The sequence below is a fragment of the Panthera tigris genome, chromosome C1 (genome assembly GCF_018350195.1).
Source record: "Panthera tigris isolate Pti1 chromosome C1, P.tigris_Pti1_mat1.1, whole genome shotgun sequence".
Taxonomy (NCBI): Eukaryota; Metazoa; Chordata; class Mammalia; order Carnivora; family Felidae; genus Panthera; species Panthera tigris.
Window position 1 is genome coordinate 76,134,391 of NC_056667.1, and position 25,395 is coordinate 76,159,785.

Below are 25,395 nucleotides of genomic sequence, written 5' to 3' on the forward strand. Positions count from 1 at the left end.
CTGGTCTCTGCATTTCTTCAAATGGGCCATATTCTAGCACATCTCCATTCCTTTTCCTACGCTACTTTTGCTTTATTTAGAGCTTGTTTCCACACATCCTCATTTCCACAGTTTTCTGGTTCTCCTATTCTCAAGTACAATAACCAAACTTCATTAGTGTCTCAAGTACTCCTGGCATTACATTAGGCTCCAGTATAATAAATACGAGATGTGCCTCCAAACTCCGGCTCAGGCAGCATCCTCTCCAGAAACCATCTTCATCTCTTTTTCTTCAGGAGCCAAGGAGGATTCCTTCCTCTTCAGCACTTTACTACAGGGCTTATCAGACTCCACTGTAACTAGTTATTTATTGATTAGGTCTCCTGCCAGGATGTGAGATACTTCAAGTCGCAAACAGTGTCTTCCATTTCTGTCCCCATAAGCCCCATCCCTAAAACATGATGACACTTAGCATGTGCTCAATAAATGCCTATCTAGTGAATCAAAAAATGGATGACTACAGAGATAGACTTTACATGGCAAGAAACACACCTGTGTCTGTGCAGATCAACTTGCAGGCATGTACTTAAATTCCCAGCCACATTTTAACTGATTGTGGTTCAAAAAGTTACTAAACCTCTACCTTCATCTATTTAACAAATAGAACAATGACCTAGTATGACTAAGCTTATGCCCTCATACAACTTATATTCGGGGGGGGGGGAGGGGAGACAAAAAACAAAGCAACAGGCAAGTAAAACAACTGTAAATTCTAACAAGCACTATAAAGAAAGGAAGATATAAAGATGGAAAATGACAGAGAAAGGGAAGATCTTTCTGAGATGATGACCCCAAAGTGGGATGGACTAGCAGCTAAGGAACTAGCCAAGAGAAAACAGGGGCACAGAATTGCAGGGAGTTAGAAAAGTGTATGCAGAAGCCCTGAGGTAGGAAAGAATGGGCATCTTCAAGGCCTAAAGGACTATCAATGGATTGAAGCACAGTAAAGGAGAGGAAGAGCAGACAGTGGGTTAGAAAGGCCTGCAAAGGAAAGGCCAATGTGACCTTGCATGCAGGGGAAGGTAAGGAATTTGGAGTTTTTCCCCCAGATATGATAGGGAAAATATGGAAGGACCTTAGCAAGAAAATTACCTAATCAGATTTGTATTTAAGAAGATCACCTTTTCTGGGGCACCTCGGTGGCTTAGTCAGATAAACGTCTGACTTTGGCTCATGTCACAATCCCACTTGTTTGTTGCTTCAAGCCCCACATCAGGCTCTGTGCTGACAGCTCAGAACCTGAAGCCTGCTTCAGATTCTCCTTCTCTCTCTGCCTCTCCTCACTCCCACTGTCTCTCTCAAAATTAATGTAAAAAAAAAGATTTGAAAAAAAAAAAGATCATCTTTTCTGATAAATGGAGGGCAGAATGGATCATATTTAGAAATAAGCACATCACTCAACTATTCCTACTTTTTTCTAGGAAAAGCCTGGTATTTTCCAATCTCCAACTTAGCAACACAAAGTGGCCAAGGTAGATTTATTCCTCTTCCAGACCAAATGTGAGTCCTACTGATAACATCAAGGTAAAGGTAAGGCAAGGGGAAACTGTCAGAAGCCTGGTAGAGATTAAGCAACCAGAGAAAGTGCTCTCCTTCCCACCAGAACTGAGACTACACTCCTTAACCTAGAAATACCAGGCACTGGCCTGCAGAACCCCTTCTGCTCCTTGGGAAGCACCAGGAGGGATCCATTGACGTCCCAACCACAGGAGATAAACCAACATTACCAAATTGCACCATAAATGCTCTATAAACTACAGTATCATTGGAATCACAGTCTAACCAAAGTAAGCCACGATCTGTTTGCTAAACTTAAACAGGGTGACTGCCTACTAAAATATAGGTTCAAGAGTTACCTAATTTAATATCAAGTATGTTCAAGATACAATTTTTAAAAAGGCATCACACCAAAATCCATGAAAATCACAAATTGAAGGAAGAAAAAAAAATTAACTGACACCAATACCACCACCAATCAGATATTGGAATTGAGTGACAAAGATTTCACCATCATAAAAATACTTCAATAGCAAGTACAACTTCTCTTAGAACAAGTCAAAAAATACCAAATCTCAGCAAAGGAACAGAAATTATAAATAAAAGCCAAATAGAAATTATAAGAATGAAGAATATAACAGAAAATTTTAAATCTCTTAGAGGTCTTAATTGTACAGTGGCTATCACAGAATATGGAGTCAGTAAACTTGAGAATATATTCATAGATTTTACCCAATCTGAAAAGAAAGTAGAACTGGGGGGTGTGAGGAGTTGGGGCAGAAAGCCTCAGGGACCTATGAGACACTAACAAGTGACCCAATGTGCATATCACCAAAGTCTCAAAAGGACAGGAAAAGAGAGTGGTACTAAAATTGTATTCAAAGATATAATGTCTGAAAAGTTCACAAATTTGGCAAAACAAAACAAAACAAAACAAAAAACAAAAAACCCCACATAAACCTACACCTCTAAGAAGGTGAAAATAAACAAAAATCCACAGCAACACACATCGTAATTAAACTTTTGAAAACCAAAGAAAAAATCTTGAAGGCAGCTAGACAGAAATGACTTACTACTTATAAGGGAATACCAATGCAAGTTACAGCGGATTTCTCATCAGAAGCCATGAAGGCCAGAAGAAAGTGGCACATTTTTTAAGTGCAGAAAGCAAAGAACCATCAATTGTGAATTCTACATCTAGCAAAACTAGATGTATCTTTTGAGAGTAAAAGGGAAATCAAGACATTGTAAGATAAAAGGTAAATTAACAGTATTTGTCACTAGCAGTCCCACCATTAAAGAATGGCAAAAGAGGGTACCCCTGAATAAACATTACTCTGGTCATGCTGAACCAAGATTAAAGGCAAGACATATTATGTATTCTAAGAACATAAAAATATTCAGCACATGAAAAGATAAAATCCCAAGATCTGGCATCAAACCAAAAATTATTAGGCATTCAAAGAGCAAGAAAAACCTGGCACATGATGAGAAGAAGTCAATGAAAACCAGCCAAGAAAGGACACAAATAATACAATTAGTAGACAAGAACATTAAAAACAGTTATTATAATTGCATTTCATGTGTTCAGGAAGCTAGAAGAAAGATTGAGCATGTTAACTAGAAATATGGAAAATATTTTTTTAAAACCTCTAGTAAATTTTTACAAGTAGAAACTACAGAGGTGCCTAGGTGGCTCAGGTGATTAAATGTCCAACTTCAGCTCAGGTCATGATCTCACAGTCTGTGGGTTTGAGCCCTGTGTCAGGCTGTGTACTGATAGCTCAGAGCCTGGAGCCTGCTTTGAATTCTGTAACCCTCACTCTCGGCCACTCCCCCACTTGTGCTCGCTCTCAAAAATAAGTATTTTTAAAAACATTAAAAATAAATAAATAAATAATAAAATAAAAACTACAGTCTGAGATGAAAAGTGTACAAGGTAAGAATAAATTACAAGTTGCGGGGGAAAAAATGAGTAATCTTGAAGACATACAATAGAAATTACCCCAAAACAGCACAAAAAGACAAAAAAAGACAAGTCCAAGTGACCTAATTTATGAATAGTCTCTAAAGAAAACGAAACAGAAATATTTGAGAAATAATGGTTAAATATTTTGTAAGTTAATGAAAATTATATACCCAAAGATTAAAGAAGGTGAACGGAGTCCAAGAAACTTGGATAAAGTTACACAAAGACATACTAACATCAAACTGTTGAAAACCAACAAAAAGAAATGACAAATTACAGAAATAACCATAGCATTGACAGCAGACTTCTCATCAGAAACAATGGAAGCCAAAAGATAATGGAGCAACATCTTCAGTCTTGAAAGTAAAAATACCTTTAAACCCAGAATTCTATACTAAGAAAAAATCTGGGGGCGCCTGGGTGGCTCAGTCGGTTGAGCGTCCGACTTCAGCTCGGGTCATGATCTCACAGTCTGTGAGTTCGAGCCCCGCGTCAGGCTCTGTGGTGACAGCTCAGAGCCTAGGGCCTACTTCAGATTCTGTGTCTCCCTCTCTCTCTGACCCTCCCCCGTTCATGCTCTGTCTCTCTCTGTCTCAAAAATAAATAAACGTTAAAAAATTTTAAAAAGAAAAAAGAAAAACTCTGTTTCAAAAATGAACATGAAATAATGACATTTTCAGATCTATAAAAACTAAACCAATTCATTAGCAGCAGATGTGCACTGCAGTAACTATTAAAGGAAGTCAATCAAACAAAAGAAAAAAGGTAATGGACAGAAATCTAGACAAGTCTACACAAAGCAATGAAGAACACAAGAAGTGGTAAATAAGTCTGGGTAAATATAACAGTATTTTATCTTTTTACTCACTTAAAATATAAATGACATTTTAAAACAAAAATAGTAACACTGCATTATGGCATTCATAACAAATACAGTAATAAGATGTAGAACAATGATAGTCTAGATGCCAGGAGAACTGAATTAGAAGTATACTGCTCCATGGTTCTTTTCTTTTAAATATTTGTTTGTTTTTGAGAGAGATAAAGAGCAAGGCAGGGACAGAGAGAGAGAGGGCAGATGATCTGCAGCAGGCTCTGTGCTGACAGCAAAAGAACCGGACAAAGGGCTAGAACCCACAAACTGTGAGGTCATGACCTGAGCCGAGGTCAGACATTTAACTGACTGAGCACCCCCAGGCTCCCCTCTATGGTTCTTATAAGACACATGTAGTTGATTACTTAAAAACAGACTGTGATAAATTAAAGGTGGATACCATAAATCCTAAATAAACACTGAAGTAAAACATCAAAAAATTATAGCTCAATTGTCAATAAAGGGAATAAAGTTACTTTAAAAAATAGTCGATCTAAACAAAAGCAGAGAAGAGTTGAGATGGAACAAAGAAGAGGTAGCAAGATGGTACATTTTAACGCAACCATATCCTCAACATAGAATCCACTTGAAGGGATGGATTCTCACTGACCAAACTGGGGACAATGTGGGCCTTAAAATAAAAATATTAGTGAACTATAACCTGTTAAAATATGTAAAAACCAGGAGTCCATAAGAATAAAGCAAGTGAATAAACTAAGTCTGATGAGGAATGAAGTATTTACTTAGTTTCAAAGTGTGTCTCTTCCAAAATACCTATAATTACAAAGCTAAAAAGAGCAACTTTATAGTTAAAGAGCCTGGAATTTAGGGGACTGTATCTTCTACATATGTTTCATTATTCATTGTTTACCTCTTCTTAACTATCTTCAAGAGTGGAGCAGTTTTAGTGATACATCAGAAATAGTCGCGTGAAGTCCTTTGGTTTCCAAGCCTGTATAAAATTGTTTTTAAACGAAAATCTTACTTAGAAACATAGGGTTTAACAATTAAATGCAGTATTTTTTTTCAGAGAAGAATACTGCAAAACCTTATTTTTTTAACATGTTCTTACATCAATAGATATAATGAAGATGTTTTACTGAACTAAAATACCGAAATTGGCCGACTATGTAGTGTAAGGCATAAAATTTCATGTGCTGCCTTGGTATCTTAGAGCCTGATGGCTCCGAAGGCTTAAGCTCCCCTGCCCTCACCAAGTAGATCCTTCCCACAGTGGAAAGGCTCCCCACTCAACTAGTTTTCCTGTGAGCAGGACCAGCTGCTCTCCACCTGCTCAACCCCACTGCTTTTGCTTCCCAGACAGCCTGCAAAATTATTCAAACAAGCCCATCATATCACCTTGCAGGAACCAGGGGTCCCCTCATCCTCTTGTTACTACAGAGCCTGCCTACCACAGCCCCTACTTGTTCAGTCTGCTTCCAAGTGCAACCCAACACTGTATCACTTCTTATTTAAAAAAAAAAAATCCCAGAGGAATAAAAACATTGCAAAAATAAAAGCTGTGAAATCACTAGAATAAACATAGGCAGCTTTACATATAAACTTCAATTGGAAAGATCTGGGTAAACAAGACATAAAAACTAGAAACAAAAAATGAAAAACTGTCCACATAGACACAAATATCTGTACCAAAAAAAATGCTTAAGTAAAGCCAAAAGATAAAATACTTGGAAAAATATATGTGATATGAATGCCAAAAGCTTATGTCCTAATTTTAAAAGACATTAAATCAATTTTTAAAAACTACAACAGACAATAGTCAAAGGCCATAAATAGTTCATAATAAAACTAAGACAAAGGTCTTATAAACATATGAAACATTGTTCAACTTCTTAAATTCAAAGAAATGTAAATCAAAATGAGATGTCATATTTCACCTATCTGGAAAAAATTTAAAAAAAACAATACCCAGAGTTGGCAATACTGTGTGGAAATAAAAACTTATTCAAGTTCCTTTGGAACTTCCACTAAATCTTTACTCAAGTATAAATTTACATAATATTTTTAGATAGTAATTTGGCCATACCTGTTAAACTTCTAAACATCCATATACTTTAACCCAGCCATTGCCTTGTTGGAAATTTTTTTTATGAATATGTATACTCAAAATACATGCCAAGATACAGATACATCTTTATAAATGCTGGTCATTATAAAACGAGGAAATGATCTAAATGTCCATCAACAGGAACCAAGTTAATATACTCTGGTACATTCATGCAATGGAATTCCATGCAGCCAATAAAAATAATGAGATTGGTCTAGAAGTGGTTAAGTAGAAAAAGCTCCTGTATATATTATTACATTTTAAAAGTTATGTAGACAGTGATATGCACAGTATGACCCCATTTGTGTCAATTACACATATTAAGAAGTATACATGTATTATGTACCCATATACATACATATAACATACACCCTATATATATTTCTACACATATAGGTATATACATAAAACTTTTCTGTAAGTGTATTTACAAAAGAATGAGGAGAGAGGAGATATTTTCTTTTCTTTTTTTTAAGTTCATTTATTTTTTGGGGGGAGGGGTAGAGAAAGAGGGAGAGAGAGAATCCCAAGCAGGCTCCTCACTGTCTGTGCAGAACTGGACACAGGGCTTGATCCCACAAACTGAGATCATGACTTGAGCCAAAATCAAGAGTCAGACACCTAACTGACTCAGTCACCCAGGTACCCCTATTTTATTTTCATTGTATGCCTTTCTGTAAGGTCAATTTATTAGTTGCATGGGGGAAAAAATGTATTTTTATATATACATGTGTAAGTGTGATTAACTTACATAAGATACTTGGCACAAAGTAGAAATACCCAATAAATGTTCATTTTATTCCCCATAACACGAAGAGCTAATAATTCTCTAGAATCCACCCAACTCTTTTTAATTTGAGCTCATAGCTTTTGTCAATAAAGAATAATTCAGGATCTTAAAGTGGAAAATTTCGAGACAGAGACAACACAGATCATCCTCCTAACTTCATTTTTCCTTTACTAAAAAAAGCTATTTAAAATTCCAATTTTTTAAAGGAGACATAAAACAAGCACAAGTCAGGGAGAGGGGCAAAGGTAAAGAGAGATTCCCAAACAGGCCCTACACCCAGCACAGAGCCCAAACGCGGGGCTCAAACTCATGAACCCTGAGATCATGACCTGAGCCAAAAATCAAGAGCCAGATGCTTAACTAACTGAGCTACTCTGATGTCCCTAAAATTTCAACTTTTGATCACTTAATTTTTTTCTTCTAAAATCCTAAATGCTGGCATTGTTGTTGTGGTTTTTGTTTCCAATTAGCTTCCCTTACCCCCAGTCTTGATACAAAGAAGAAAACCCATGAGTAATCTCTTGATTATCAAAAATAGAAATTTTTACCCCAAAGGGTACATATTTTGTTGATGGTTTTCTGCATTACCTCTGTTCATTCCTCAAAAAAGAAGCAAGCTTTGAGTCATGAGCAGCAATAGCTAATGTTATTAAATAAAGAAACAAACATCATCTTATCTAAGAGAACACTGAGGTACTACCTGGGCTTTCAGCAGCACTCATTGCCTGGACCAGCCTCCTGCCAGCACTAGAGCTGTTAGTGCCAGGATCCAGGCCAAATTCCAAACCAGAACCCCACCTCCAAGTGCTCTTATCATTTTTTAATTGCAGTTCTGTAGTTCATTACTGCCTGCCACTTAGTATTCCTGCATGTTGCTAAACAGCTGCCATGTTGTTTCCCTAGAGATACATTCCTGAATATCCTTACCTATTTCACAAGGCTGTTGCAAAGCTTAATTAATTAGTGTTTCCTGAATGCCTTGAGTTTCCAGATGAAAAGTGCTAAGTTGAAGTGTAGAGTCTTGTTAAATCTCCAGTTTCATCCTGGAGATCGAAGTATCTCACCTGGGCTTGACTCCTGACAGGGCACATTCCACTCCGCTGTGCCTGGTGTAGCCATCAACTCAATCCAGCCTTCTGAGAGATGAGAGGTTATTCAAGACATCACACAAGGCTACAGGCCAAAACCACATTCTTCTTCTTCAACTAGTCTAAGTGTGATTAAGGTAGGATTGAATTTTCTCATAGAAAACCACAAAATAACCTTGTCAGATTCCAGAATGGACATAAAACTCTTTTTTGGCATCTGGGCCAAAAAGGTCAAGAAAGCCGCAGAACAGAAAGTTGAAAAGAAAAAATAAAGTGCCATTGCCAACTTGTGATAAAAAAAGAGAAAGGCTATGAAAAACATGAAAGATTTCAGATAAGCAAAAGAAATGAAGAGGCATTTCAAAGAATAAGATATCCAAAAGGCAAAAAACCAATAAAGAGCTATGTAGAATCACAAGTGAACAGCAAAATGCAAATTAAAATATTAAAATATTCCCCACCTGATTGGTGAAAACCTTACCATTCCGTGTTTGCAAGGATGCAGAGTCAAGCCAAATGTTAAAAACTGTTGGTAACCAAATAAATTGGCACAATCACTTGAGAACAATTTAATAAAGCTGAACATAGGACCACCCTATGACCCATCATTCTACTTCTTGTTAAAGAAACTTTTGCACATGTGCACATAGAAAAATTAAAAGCATTCATGGCAGCCTCATTCTGTAATTACCAAAAAAAAAAAAAAAAAAAAAAAAAGTAAAACAACTCAATGTTCATCAGGAATAGACTAAAAAATACGGTATGGTATCATTAAGTAAGGCAATACTCCATAACTGTGAAGATTAAGGAACTAGGTGATCCCCTCAATATGGATAAATTTCATAAACACAATGTTGGGTGAAAAAAGACAATTGCTGCAAATCCATAAAGATAACTTTATGGGAGTATAAAAATGTGCAGAAGCATACCATGTTGTTTAGGTATACATAGTTATGAAATAAAGTTTCAAGAAAATACATACCAATGATAAACTCCACCTACAGGAAAGGGGGTGGTGGAGGACATCAGGAATTTAGGGAAAGCACAGAGGGTTTCAACACAGTGGTGGATAGAAAGGGGTTAACTATACTATGCTTGATACATTTTTATCTTCGCACCTTTTATATGCATGCAGTATTTCTTAATAAAGACTATTCATCAATAACCTTTATATGTTTATACGACCAAAGATCTTCATAACAATTTAATGTTTAAGAAGGGACACAAAGAAACTTAAAAGTCAAGATATGGTGAGTCCATAGAAAAGACCTTGAAGAAAAGGAAGTTCAAAGTGTAGCACATCAAGTCCACACTTCATGATGTCTGTAGGGACGCACCTGCGCTGCATGCAACCTTGCCTTAGTATGCCAGCATTACCTTCTAAATAGCACTGGCAGAGCACATGTTCTTGAAATCTGTTATTGCATAGACAATCTTACAGCTACATTAAAGTTATATTTGGAAATTTCAGTGTTTAAGTTTATTTTGAGAGAGAGAGAGAGAGAGAGAGAGAGAGAGAGAGAGAGAGAGAGAGAGAGAATGCAATTGAGTGCACAAGTAGAGAAGGGACAGAGACAGAGTCAGAGAGAGAGAATCCCAAGCAGGCTTCGCATTGTCAGCACAGAGCCCAATGTGGGGCTGAACTCACAAATCATGACATCATGACCTGAACCAAAGCTGGATGCCTAACCCACTGAGCCACCCAAGCCCCCTTCAGTGTTTATTTTAAATGATTTATTAATGTTTTTAATGTTTTTATTTATTTTATCTGTGTCTGTGTGGGAGAGGCGGAGGGGGAATATGAGTGGGGGGGAGAGGGAGAATATGAGTGGCAGAGGGGCAGAGAGAGAGGGAGACACAGAATCTGAAGCAGGCTCCAGGCTCTGAGCTGTCAGCACACAGCCCAACAAAGGTCTTGAGCCGACAAGCTGTGAAATCATGACCTGAGCCAAAGTCAAACCCTTAACCGACTGAGCCACCCAGGCACTCCTCAGCATTTCTTTTTTAAAAAGAAAAGAAAAACACAAATTTCCCCAGCCCTTATAACAGTGATTTGCCAATATCTTATGGGAGTCGATATGTCATGTAGAATTCAAATATCTACACATAAAATTGATCATTTACAATGGGAGGATACACTCCTACCTTTCCTCCCCTTCTCTGTGGCCATGTCCAAGCACCTCTACAGGGTTCTAGGACTTAACACAACTGGAATATCATTGCTCTAAAATGGCACTTTCTGAAGTATGTTTTGCAGAAACATCACTACTGAGAAATGTTCTGTATTAGTTGGATATCATGGTCATACATGTTTGAGATGTGCTACACACTCTATTCTTCTTGGTGTTCACAATGCCTATTAAAGACTCAGACAAGTCCTGTATACAAAGAAACTGCTTTGACTTTGTTTTACCCAGTATTTCTCAAACTTAGGTGGATCACAGAACACTCCTCCTTGCAAAAGATCTGTTATTACTATTCCACAGAACACTAAGCACTTTTAGAAATACTTGGTTTAGACCATGAAACCAATGTATCTTTCAAAATCCTATCTTCTGAAATTTTGTTCATTTTCAGTATAATAAACCTGCAGTTTCTAACAAGGTTTTTACATTGTCCCAGTCCTTATTTTTTCAAATGCATTTTTTCAAGTACTTTCCCTACTAAAAACATACACATTGCAATGCCTCCAGCAAGACTTTTCTTTCTCAAGATCGTTTTCACTATGTAGGGATCTGTGTGTATGGGTGGTACCATATTAATTTTAGGACTTTTTTTCCTCTTTTTTAAAATTTTTAATGTTTATTTATTTTTGAGAGAGAGGCCAGCACAGAGTCCAACGTGGTGCACGAACTCTCCAACCATGAGACCATGATCTGAAGTCAGACATCCAACCTTCCTAGCCACTCAGGCACCCCTTTTTTTTCTATTTCTGTAAAAAATGTCATTGGGATTTGATAGGGATTGTACCAAATCTGTAGATCACTTTGGGTAATAGGGACATTTTAACAATATTAAGTCTTCCTATCCTAGGACATGGGATGTTTTTCCACTTATTTGTAACTTCTTTAATTTCCTTCAACAATCTTTCATAGTTCTCCATGTGCAAGTGTTTGACCTCCTTCATTAAGTTTATGACTAAGTACTTTATTCTTCTTGATTCTATTGCAACAGGGACTGTTTTTAGTTTCTTTAGTTTTTAGTTTCTTATTAGTGAATATAAACGCAACTGATTTTTATATATTGATCTTGTATCCTGCAACTTTACTGAATCCATTTATTAATTTAAATAGATTTTTTGTGTGTGGCACATTTAAGGTCTTCTGCATATATTATGCCATCTACAAATAGATAAATTTACTTCTTCCCTTTCTATTCTGATGTTTTCTATGCATCACACTTCCAGATTTTAAAATATATTACAAAAGTACCGTTGTTAAAACAATATGGTAACAGCATAATAACAGACACACAGACCAATGGAACAGAATAGAGAGTCCAAAAATAATTCACACATTTACCGTCAATTGATCTTCCACAGGCTACCAAGAATACACAATGGGACAAAGACAGTCTCTGAATAACCCAATTCAAAAATGGCCAAAGAACTTGAATAGACATTTCTCCGAAGATGACATCCAAATGGTCAACAGGCATATGAAAGATGCTCAACATTTCTAATCACTGGGGAAATCAAAGCCACAATGAATTATCACCTCACACCTGTTAGGATAGCTGTTACAAACAAAACCAAAAACAAAAAACAACAATTGTTGGCAAATATGTGGCAAAATTGGAGCACTCTTACACAGTTGATAGAAATGTAAAATGGCACAGCTGCTAAGGCAACAGTATGGAGGCTCCTCAGACAAATAAAAAAATAGAACTACCATATGACCCAGCAAACTCACTTCTGGGTATGTATCCAAAAGAACTGAAATCAGGATCTCCAAGAGAGAGCTGTGCTTCTAGATTCACTGCAGCATTATTCACAAAAGCCAAGGAATGGAAACAACTTTAACGTCCACTGATGAATAAACGGATCAAGAAAATGTGGCATCAACATACAATGGAATACTATTCTGACCTTTAAAAAGAAGGTAATCCTGCCATATGTGACACCATGGACAAACTTGATAGTGATTATGCTAAATGAGGCAAGACAATCACAGCAGGCCCAATACTGCATGATTTGACTTATAGGAGATATCTAAAATAATCAAACTCAGAGTGCAATAGTGGTTGGAAGGGGTTGGGGGAGGGGGAAATGGCTGCTCAGTGAGTATAAAGTGTCAGTTACACCAGTTCTAGAAATCTTCTGTACAACAGTGTGCAGTGGTTAGCAATACTGTATTACACATTAAAAAAAAATTTTAAGACAGCCCTCATGTTGAATGTTCTTACAATTTTTAAGTAAAAAAATAAACTGCCACATTGCATGTTGGTTATCTATTTATTTCTTCAATACACAGATAGTGCTTACCCATAATAGGCATTTTAAATGCAAGGATGCCTAAGACCCACATTTTATCTTTAAAGAGTTAAAGAACTGTGTTGCTTTTTTTTAAAAGGCAGGCATGCAGTTGGCAAAATAAAGCAATTTCTTTAAGCAGATATTTAACAAGTGAATTTGATATTTATGCAATATATCAAGTCCCTAAAAGTTTTCAAGCTCATTTCTGATGGCATGTTTAATGGTATGAGTGCATCTATGGCTGAAGTAGATACTTAATACTTGCTGAATTAACGAATGAACCAGCACACAAACTGTATGGAGCAAACACATTTAGAGACCAGTAGAGAACTGAGCCAGAGAGATTAGCAGCACTGGAAAGGTCTAGCAAAGCTGTGCTAAGGGCAATATCCACAAAACATTTTAATGAAGTACAGGTTAAGTTTCCATCCTAGCTATTTGTTTTAATTGCCTACCTCTTTAAAAAATAGGGCTTATTTTTCAAAATTAAAATTCCCATTAAAATGCTAGAGTTTACCAAATCCAAAGAGAGGGCTTGGGTATTTTCTGGAAATGTTTTCATTAGTCTCTTTTACTTGCAAGATGTATTGCCAAAATTGCAGAACACGGATTTAGGAATTTATAAGAAACTAAGGTGTGACAGTAAGATAATTACAAAATTTTCCTTTGAAATAAGGGACTTTCCCTCATTTTTGAAACAAGAGATTTAATTCAAGCAAGTACATAACCCAGTCTCCCTCAACTAACCCCAAACAGTCTTCAGATATGTGAATAAATAGCCCTCATCTGACTGCCTGCCTTTCATGAATAAATGTCAAGTGAGCAGATGTGGAAGCCTTTTCTTAGGGCTTTTAAAGGATGAACATGAGCCTGGGTAGCTCAATCCATTAAGCATCCGACTCTTAATTTCAGCTCAGGTCATGGCTCGTGTTGACAGTGTGGAGTCTGCTTGGGATTCTCTCTCTCCTCCTCTCTCTGCCCCTCCCCCACCTGCACGTGCACACATGCATGCATTCTCCTTCAAAATGAATAAACATAAAAAAAAAAAAAAGGATGAACATTTAACACTACTAGGTGACATTAATGACCTCAGTAGTCCAAACATTCTAGGCTCTTGGGAAATTGTGGAGCTCTCTTTTGATATTTTTTTAATTGTTTATTTTTGGGAGAGGGTAAGTTGGGGAAGGGCAGAGAGAAGGGGACAGAGGATCCAAAGCGGGCTCTGTGCTGACAGCAGCGAGCCGGATATGGGGCTCAAACTCACAAAAGGGTGAGATCATGACCTGAGCTGAAGTCAGTCACTCAGCCAACTGAGCCACCCAGGTGCCCCTTGATATTTTCTTAATAATAGTGGAGCAAAGTCTACTGAAAACAATTGTCTAACTTACGTTGGCAACTGAAAAATAAGGTATTGAAGACCTAAGATATCTTTCTGTGCTTTTCTAGCTTGCCAACATTATCTGAGCCTTTTTGATATACTACATACAAACCTCTTCCTTCAGTACATACACTCATTTGGTGTATTTCTATGCTTGTAAATCTTGAGCCACTCAATTCATTCAATCAAGATCAGTATACAAGTAGTGAGGAAAGTCCAAAGAAATATATAATTAGTTGCCCTTGGAGAGCTTACAGTCTCACTGGAGACCCAAGAGATCAAACACTTCTAGTTTAACAACAACATGGCAACCAAGTGATATAAGAAAATAAATGGAGAAAAAGAAAAAAAAATAAACAGTAAGGGCCAAAATTCTAGGGTAGGAAAATGGGTGATACAAGTATTCAATTGTCTACAAGTTTAGGCAAAGGTAAGGCTGCAGGAAGGTGAACTGGTCACGGAAATTTCACATGAAGAAAACCTGACCAACCTGACAGGGACAAAAGGATTAGAGAAGTTAAAAAGAGGTGTAACAACCTAACTATAGACAGAAAAGTTGGTGGAAAAAAAGGTTCATAGAAAGCTGGATCTACGCCTAACAGCCAGCGAGAGGTTAGCATGTCGGCGTGTGGCTTACAGACGGAGCCTCGGAACCTCTCCCACCCTGACTTCTCGTCCGAATAAAACGCCTGGTGTTCCAGAAGCTGAAGATCAGGTATGAGTGTCGGGGCGAGCTCCGAGACACTAAAGCCTCACTGCCCTGTGACCTGTGGCGGTGCGGGTCTCCTCGGAACGCCGCTCCCGCCTGGGTCAGGCCCCACGCGTTTCCATTGCCTTCGCCATTTTAGATCTCGACGTGTAGCACTGAGGCTCCAGCGTGGGGAGGGAGGGGCCCACGAGCTGATTCTGCGCCCTCTGAGAGTCCTGCGCCCTTCGTGGGAGAATCGTACGTGTGTTGGGATTTCACAGACAATGAGAGTTGTAAAATACCAGCTATAAGAAGCTAGAGTACGTGACGGCATAGAGTTTCCATTAGCTTTATCACAATATTCACGATGGAGAATTATATTACTTGGTAGCAGAAATAGGCATTTTTATGTGTTGCTTATATTTTACCTCAAATTAAATTGTAGATATAGGGTAATAAATAAAATCCATCCATGCCTTTCACACACTAAAAAAAAAAAAAAAAAAAAAAAAAAAAAAAAAAAAAAAAGAAAGCTGGATCTAATACAAAACATCCAAGATCAACTGACTAAACCAGAAAGTTTACTTATAAAAACCCAAGCAAAAAAGAAAACCAAAGTGTATCAGAAACACTGCTCAGCACCTGAGCACAGCTTCCTTTGTGAAAGTCACACACATTATTAAATCCTAAATATCAAGCATTTGTTAATATGCATTTACTTTTTTAAAAGAAATGGGTGGAAGAACTGTGGAATCTGAACAAAAGTTCTATTACATTCCAAAACATTCACATTGTGGAATTCCTTTGTACTTCACCCATACTGGCCCGGTGGAAAAAGTCTTTTTTTTTTTTTTTTTTTTCCTAGGCCTATTTCCTAATTTTACCAAAGACAGTGGGATAGGAATATGTGAAGGAATTCTATCCAAAGCACATCATTCTTCAGGTGAATCCATATTTACAAGAATGTCTATATCAAAAATAAAAATATAGAAATGACTTCCTAGACACATCTATTGAGTTAGGCTTTACCAGACAACAATTTCTTCAACTTTTTCATCATGATCTTCCACAGCATCGTTCTGAATGAAGTCTTCTGCCAAATTCTTAAATTGTCAATGTAGTATATAGGTTATAGAAAATGAACCAATTTATATTTATTTTGTAGTATCCAGTGATATTGTATTAGGTACAGTCTGGGACTACAGAAAAAGTACTTAATTTGAGGAAGCTAAGACAACATTTGAAAAAATTAACAATCAATTGCATTTACATAATTGAATGCTATAGTTGGTATGATTCAGACTAGACAGGCAGACAGCAGAAATAATGATGAGAGTGTCAATAGTTAGAAAGAAGGACTTTCCATGTCCTTGAGTTATACAATCGAGGACAAAGGAAAAAGAAGAATGTTCATGTCATGTAGATATGATAGCAAGAAGACAAGTCCATATATGGAAGAGAGGTTATGTGCTAGGAAAAAATGAAATAGAAAAGAATAAGCTGAGTAAAGCTGTAGTGTAGAACATGAGTTGTCCAACTCCAGCCAGCAGTCTATTTTTCTAAGTTAGGTTTTATTGGAACAAAGCCAGACTCCTTTGTTTACAAATAGTCTATGGCTGGTTTTTTTTTTTTTTTTTTTTTTAATGCTTATTTTGAGAGAGGGAGAGCACAAGCAGGAAAGGGGGAGAGAGAGAGGGAGAAAGAGAGAAACCCAAGCAGGCTCCACACTGCCAGCACAGAGCCCAATGCAGGGCTCGAACCCACCAACCGGGAGATCATGACCTGACCTGAAACCAAGAGTTGGACATTTAACTGAATAAGCCACCCAGGCATCTCTCTACAGTTGCTTTCGTACAACAGTAGAGATAAATAGTTGTGATAGTAACTCTAAGACTCATAAAGCTTGAAGTATTGATTTTCTGGCCCTTCTCAGGCAAGTCTGCCAGTCTCTGGTGTAGCACATGTAAGTATTTAGGAAAATAGAAGAAAACAAACACGGGGTTCCGAAACTCCTGCAGGTAAGTTAGGTTTCCTTATACTGCCCCAGCCACACAAATAATAGATCCCATTATGGGTTGTCTTACAAAGGACAGATCATAGATGACTTTGAAAACTAGGCAGAAAGACTCATAGCTGATGTAGTAGGTGATGTAGTAAGACAGGAAAAAGATCAATCTAGAAGACCAACTGAGAATGAGGGCAAAAAGGAAACCTGAAGGAAAGGCACCAGTTACAATATTGCATAAAACCAAGTAGTGGTTCTCATTTAAAAATTATTTTCAAAAGATGACTCAAGTCATGGTGATAGCATGAGAAGGGTAGTAGAAGGGACAGCACATCAGACTAGGAGAAATACAGTTGGGATCTACTTCCAGCTCTGGATCTTTGGCATAGAGACACTTGATAGGTCTCTACTTACTCATTTATAATGCTAGGAAGTAGGTGAAAACATTAATATGTACTTTTTTTTTTTTTAAGGATCTCCTGGTGCCCAGCACTGAGCAAAGGCAATTCACAAATTTATCTCTAATCTTCACAAAGGGCACTTTTTTTTTGTTTTAGTTATTTATTTATTTATTTAGAGAGATTACATGAGAGCAAGGGAGGGGCAGAGAGTGGGGCAGAGAGAATCCCAAGCAGGCTCCACCCTGTCAGTGCAAAGTTCAATGCCAGGCTCAAACTCACAAACCACAAGACCACAAGATAATGACTTGGGCCGAAATCAAGAGTCAGATGCTTAACCACCCAGGTGCCCCTTCACAAAGGGCTTTAAGATAAGCATTGCCAAGCCCATTTCACTGATGAAGGAGCTAAAGCTCAGAAAGGTTTAGTCAATTCCTGATAGGACATAACAAGTAAAGCAACAATAATTTGGAAATTTAGAATTGGTCTCTGCATGCACAGGGAATCATGTAGCACAAATATTCATTACCATATAAAGGTTAATCACTACTTCATTCTGGGGAGTCCTGTATCATCTTCCTGTAAAGCATTTAGGTAATCAAGACTTCCCTTCCCTCTGCCCCTCCAAAACAACGTATTAGTGCTTGCCAAATATCCACATGCTCCTTTATATTGCCAGATGCCCTTGTATTAACTTGTCTGTGTTTTAAGCCAGGAAGATGTGGGTAGAAGTGATATAGGCCACTTCTATACTTACATCCTAAAAACAAAGTGACAGATATATATAGTGCTTTATAGTTTCCAATGGACAGGCTTTCATATATAAATTATCTCATTTTACTCTCACAACAAATAACAACTGGAGTTATTACTATCAGAAACATGATTACAGATAATGGATTTTAGTCACAAGCATATTAATTTGATTATCCAGTAGGTAAGAGGACGATTCTGAAGACACTATGTCTTTCATTTCTTTGTCCCAGCACCCACCCATGCCTGAAGCCATCTGGTGCATATCTGTTGACTGTAATAATTTTTGTGTATAAACATGGCTCCAACTGGACACACACAGGCAGTTCTTGTCAAAATAATTATCTCAGAAATCATTTAAAAGTTAGCAGTTTTTCGTAGCTCAATCACATTTTATCATTTTTCCTCCCTTAACAGAAGTTCTTCCACTTATAACCAATGTCAGCTTTAGTTCATTTTACATAGCACAACATAATTTCTCTTTCTCTTCTGATCCCAACCCTTTACTTCCCACCCTGCTTAGTAATGACTTCATAGACAGAGTGAACCAGCCTCCTACTCCTACCCCATACTGGGCAAATCTGAGCCAACATCCTTTATAGACCCCTTCTCCTGGGATGGTTTAGGAGGATCCTGGGATCCCTCCTCTGAATCCGTGTGGATATCTCAGAATGTTAAGGAAACTTAGTTGGATTCTATTCTGGATACCATTAAACTGCACGACTCTCTTGCTTATTCTCTGAACTGGCTCTCTGCCCCCCCCCCCCCCCACCACCACTTCCAATGGAATTTAGTGACAAAATGGCTTCTGCTACCAGCCAGCCTTGTGTGATAACAAAAATGAAAATGAATGGTGATGGAAAAAAAAAAAAATCAAAAGCTTTGCTCTCTGAGATATAATCTAGTGTCTGGCAGGAATAATTCAAGAAAATCGTGTCCACTTCCTGATCACATAACTAAACAAACAATGAGGGGGGATATCCTGCTGAGAGACATTTTCACATTAAAAGGTGCTAAAAATGGGCTAGATCTCCTCACAGCCCTGCTGGAGGCCTCCGTTCAATTTTTAGTCATTTCCTCTCTGTCCCCAGCCTGGTAGCAACTGGCGAGGCAGAGGGAAAAGGCTGCACCTCCATGCTGATCCACTTAGCAATTCCAGCCATGATTGGGCAAGGAAGGAGTCACATCTGTTCTAGCCATTTCCAGACGGTTGTGGAGAGGGAAGCAGAGAAAGACAAGAAGAAAAGAGAAAAGATTAGAAATCTTCTTAGGACTCTTCTTAGGTCAAGATCTAAAATGAGTCAAACTCATTCTCTGTGGTTCTGCATCAGAGGATCCATGTGGATTAGGCCTTCACCGTTGACCAGATGCTACAGAAAAGACAGAAATTAAAATGCTGAGACATCCAGCATTAGACAGAGCCTCTCTTGCAAAGCTATCAGTGCTGAGACTTATGAACAAACATTTTATGAAAATGCCCAAGTCAGAGACCATGGTTGATAGCCTTCTGTAAGTATTTATTCAGGCAGAACTTCCTCTAGAATATCATGTCCTCTGCATCAACACCGTTCGCACAGGAACAATCCAACAAATAGTTTGAGCACCTCCTCCAGACCAGGCATTATACCAGAGTTGGGTATGTAAAGACAGAGGACCCTTGCCCTTTGGATTCAAAGCCTGGGGCAGAGTTTCCCAACCATGGCACTATTGACATATGGAGCAGAGTAATTTTTTGTTGTGACCCTATCCTGTGTAATGCAGGATGGTTAGCACTTCTGCAGCATCCCTGGCCTCTACATACTACATGATAGCACAAATGAGGCTGAGTGACTGGCAAGATTTGACATAGCAAAATGTGTCCAGACATTGCCAAATGTGCCCTGAAGGGAGGTGGGCAAGATTTCACACCAACTAGCCTAAAGAGACAAGGCTTTGTAATCAAATCATCACAATACAATGGAGAAGGGTTACTTTGTAGGAAGTACTGTGAGAGCACTTGGAAGGGAGCACTTTGAGTGGAGGAAGGCGAAGATGAATGCCTCTATTGTGTTAAGCACACTCCAGTGGGCAAGTACAGAAAAGAACAAACACTGGTAATAACAGACAACAAATAGCACTAACTGAGCACTTTCTATGTGTACACACGGTTATAAGCATTTTGCAGATTCATTTACTCATTTCCTCCTCACAACAGTCCTAGGGGGTAGATTCTATCATTATCCTCATTTTAAAATAAGCAGGCATAGAGGCACCTAGGTGGCTCAGTTGATTGAGCATCCAAATCTTGATTTCATCCCAGGGGAGTGGGATGGAGCCCTGTGTTGGGCTCTGTGCTGAGCGTGGAACCTGCTTAAGATTCTCATTCATTCATTCATCCATTCTCTCTCTCTCTCTCTCTCTCTCTCTGCCTCCCTCCCTCCCTCCCTCTGCCCCTCTCCCCAACTCGCACACTAAGAATAAAAAAAAATTAAGTAAGCAGGCATAGAGAGATTAAGTAACTCGTCTAAGTCACAGAGCCAGTAACTCATGGAAGGGAGATTTAAAACCCAGGCAGCATAGCTCAATCATAGTGCTAAAATAATTTAAAAATTTAAAAAGGCAGTCTGGCCTCAGCAAACATGTTTTTAAACAAAATAGGTAAGACGACAAAAGAGACCTGAACATACAAAAAGGAGAAGCACGCCAGGAGTGAGAAGACAGGGGGAGAAAGCACTTTGTATTATAAACATCAAACTTGTTAAGAGACTAGAGTTAATTATTCCTGCCACAAAAAAGAAATGGTAATTACGTGATACAATAGAGGTGTTAGCTAACACTACGGTGCTAATCATATTACAATATAAAAATCAAATCAACGTGTTGTACACCTGAAACTTACCCAATATTATATGTCAAATATATTTCAATTTAGGAAGGAAGGGAAGGAAGGGAAGGAAGGGAAGGAAGGGAAGGAAGGGAAGGAAGGGAAGGAAGGGAAGGAAGGGAAGGAAGGGAAGGAAGGGAAGGAAGGGAAGGAAGGGAGGAAAGCAAACATGAAGCAAAAAGAGGCAATGCTTAACTACTTTGGGAATCTGTATCTTAGAGACAACATGACTACAAGGAAATTAGGCACAGGTGACAATTTGCATGCAAATTTGCACTTGCAAGATTCATGGATCTAATATAGTTTGAACAGAATATTTAACCTCAAAACCAAGATAATTCTACTTAGTATAGCCCAATTTTCTGTATTTCTCAAGATGGGGTACCCACAGGGTACACAGCAGGGTACTAAGGGGGATATCAAGCTTCAGGATAAATATAGCTTATTTTTGGAGTGTTCATGGTTTCCAAAGTTTACTCTTTTACAAAAATAGAACAGGCATACTGTAAATTTTGCACTCATTGTTAAGAGAAACTCAAGGTTTCAGGAAAATTCAAGCTTGGAATGCCACTGCAAGCTCTTCCCCCACACCTCCGCCTCCAGGGGTATGCTTGCATTCTCAGTCTCTAATTTGAGGGAAAGAGGCCAAGAATCTCATCCTAAAGCATGATGAGCATTTTTGGTTGGTTGGGTAGGGTTCTTAGATTTTGCAAGTTAAAAGAGGTGGGCCAGGGTCTTATTTTCAGTTTAAAACCAAGCCAGCCCAGATGGACTGTGCCATCATGAACAGGCTTAGGGTAAAATACGTGGCAGTCTGTGTGGCCAGCTAATGGTGCAAGTTTGGTAGAGTATCCTAAATCAATTTAGAGCCAGTGGCTTGGGATCAGCATTCTAAGAAGAAAGCAGAACTGAGGCGCCTGGGTGGTTCAGTCAGTTAAGCATTCGACTTCGGCTCAGGTCATGATTTCACAGCTTGTGAGTTCCAGCCTCATGTCAGGCTCTGTGCTGGCAGCTCAGACCCTGGAGCCTGCTTCATATTGTGTCTCTGTCTCTCTCTGTGCCCTTCCGCCACTTGTGGTCTCTCTCCCTCTCTCTCTCAAAAATAAACATTAAAAAAAATTTAAAAAAAGGAATCAGAACCCAGTCTTGAACACAGACTGCCCCATCAGTGTCCTGCCTTAATTACAAAGCTCAAGATCAGCCAGGCCTGCTGTCAATGCTCATCTCAGGCCTTTATATTTGTTCTTCCCTCTGCCCCATAAGCTCTTCCCCAGGGAGTCTTCTGATTCTCACCCTCACCTCCTTCAGGTCACTACGCAAGACCACCTCCTTCAGTGAGGCCTTCCTTGACCGCCCTACTTAAAATCAGAAATCCCCGCTTCTGCTTAATCCTTGTCCATAACACACCTACTACTACCTAATAGTCTACATACAGGACTTGTTAATTTTCTTTTATTGTATATCATCCACCACTTCCAGAATGTTAGCTCCCTAAAGATAGGAATTTTTGTGTGCTTTATTCCCCACTGATATTCTTTAGCACCTAGAAAATAGCAATAAATATTTAAAGGAGTGAATCAATTATATCATTTAATCTTCACAGAAATTACGTCTTTTAATGCCTCTCTTAGGTGTGAATCCTGTCATCAGTGTTGTTTAGATAAGGACAATAAATAACCTTAGTCCAAGAGTCTTAGCTCGGCTGCTATTAACACAATACCATATACTGAGTGGCTTAAACAACAGAAACTCACTTCTCACAGTAATGGAAGGTAAAAATCTGAGATGGCAACATCAACATAGTACAGATTCTGGGGAGAACCCTCTTCTGAGTTGCAAAGACCCATGTTCTTGCTGTGTCTTCACATGCAAGAAAGAAAGAAGGTGGATCTCTTGCCCTTCTGTTGAGGACACTGAGCCTATCATGGAGGCTCCACCCTCATGACCTGGTGGTTACCTCTCAAAGCCCCCACCTCCTAATACCATCCTACTGGAGATTAGGGTTTCAACATAGGAATCCTGGGAGGACACAAACATGCATCTGTAACACCAAGTATACAATCACATATGTTGGCACCCTTTCTAAAATTGATACTATCACTCCTTTACTAGATGAGGAGATTGAGATTCAGACAGTAAATAACTTGCTCAAGGACACAGAATGAAGCACTAAACTCAGGTCTATCTAGCTCCAAAGTTATGTGCTTATAAACTCAATGAATATTTTGATGACAAAAATAATTATTAGTAGTACTATTATTATCACACTCTTCATTAGGAAAAATGATTTCCCATCCATTAACTCACTGGATAGTCACAACAGCCCCAAGAAGAAGTTAGCAAAGCTGTCATACTCCCACTCCTTACAAATGTGAAAACTGAGAGTCTGAAATATTGAACAACTTATCCAAGATCACATACCTAGAAGGGGGAGACTGAGGGGACACTATGAAAACTCACTGCTGCCATCAACAGCTTTGGCCAAAGTCATCCATTTATACACCCAAATGACATGACTCCAAGTCTAGCAATCCTGCACAAAGTCAGGCTAAGTTACAGCATTTTTCGTACCTATTAATTTTTTCCATTACATATAAATACTTACATCCAAGCTGCAGATCCAGTCTCCAAACCTGCAAGACTGGACAGTTCCATACTTGAGTAAATAGAACAAAGGCAAGGAACTTAGCCCCAATATAAAATGCTTCAAGGAAGGGGGCGGTAATGTGTCCTAGCTCCAGGGGGTGGCAGCAGTGACAAGAAGAACAAAGTCTTCAAAGTTGGACACAGACACTCTTTCTAGAGCAGTCTGTGGGATAAGTTAAGGATTATTCTATACAAGCTCAGTTCTATTGGTGAGATAGGGCAAACTTTTATACGAGTAAAATCCTGAAGAATTTTTTAACACATGAGAAAGCAGACACTAAGAAAGACTAAAGCTAGGGGTGCCTGGGCAGCTCACTTGGTAAGTGTCTGACTCTGGATTTTGGCTCAGATCATGATCTCATGGTTTGTGGGATTGAGCCCCACACTGGGCTCTGCACTGACAGCAAGGAGCCTTCTTGGGATTCTCTATCTCCCTCTCTCTCTGCCTTTCCCCAGCTTGCACATACAGATGCACACTCACCCTCACAAAATAAATAAACTTTAAAAATAAAAATAAAGACTACGGCTAGATTTATTGATAGTACAGACCTTTGGGGACTAAGGTATTGCTCTTGGATATTGTCCGTTGGAAAGCTATTTGGGGAAGGATGCATTATCCCACTCTCAAACTATCTACTGGGAGTAGATTCCACATCCCAGACCGCACTGTATTTTGATTGTTTACATGTGTTCTCTGATCCCCATCCCCACCTCACTTACATGTAAATTCCTTGAAGGCAACCACTGGGCTATGTTTCTCTTTGTATCTCAAGTACTCAGCACAATTTCTGCTGCGCATGACAATTATTTGTCAAATAAAATTAAATAAGATTTCATCATGGCATTTGTGTAGGGGCCTAAGCTCCTGCTACTAGCCAACTGAGAACTTCTATATAAACAAATATTGCTCTATTTTTTATTCCCAGTATTAGCACGGAGCCTGGTACATTGTAAGCTTTCCAAAAATTTTTGCAGTGAATGTTTGGATAGATGAATGGATGTTACTAGAGTTCACAATTCATCTCCTTAATGCAGTGCAACATTTTAAAAAGATAAGGGACGCTTAGCTCCCAGATCTTGGTTTCTAATACTACTTTTTAATACAACAAACCAGAGATTCTTGGATAAGTGATTCCAGGTTGAGTATGGGGCTGGCTGGGACAGAGAATATGCAAGATGAGTCTGGAACATCTTACAATGTGGGAAAGTAAGGAAGTACTCAAAAAAAAAAAAAAAATGGAGTTTGCCAAAGCGACACAGGAGCCAATGATAAAGCTCCCAAAAGCTAAAACAATTTAAGCAACCCAACAAATAAAGTAGTACTGGATTATAACCCAAAGCATAAAATGAATAATGATATAAATGACTGAATAAAGAAGTTAGAAAAAAAGGGGTGCCTTGGTGGCTCAGCTGGTTAAGCATCTGACTCTTGATTTCAGCTTATGTCATGATCTCATGGTTTGTAAGACTGAGCCCCAAATCAGACTCCACGCAGTCTGCTTGGGATTCTCTCTCCCTTTCTCTCTTTGCCCCCATGCACTCTCTCTGTCTCTCTTCCAAAATAAATATGCAAACATTAAAAAAAAAAAAAAAAAGATCACAAATTTTGGGGCACCTAGGTGGCTCAGTTGCTTCAGTGTCTGACTCTTGACTTCAGCTCAGGTCATATCTCCCAGTTCATGGGTTTGAGCCCCATGTTGGGCTCCACACTGACAGTGCAGAGCCAGCTTGGAATTCTAGCTCTCCCTCTCTCTCAGCCCCTTTTCTGCACATGTGCTTGCTCTCTCTCTCTCGCTCTCAAAATAAGTAAATAAATGAATAAGTAAATAAATTAATAAATAAATAAGTTGGACAAAAGAAGAATA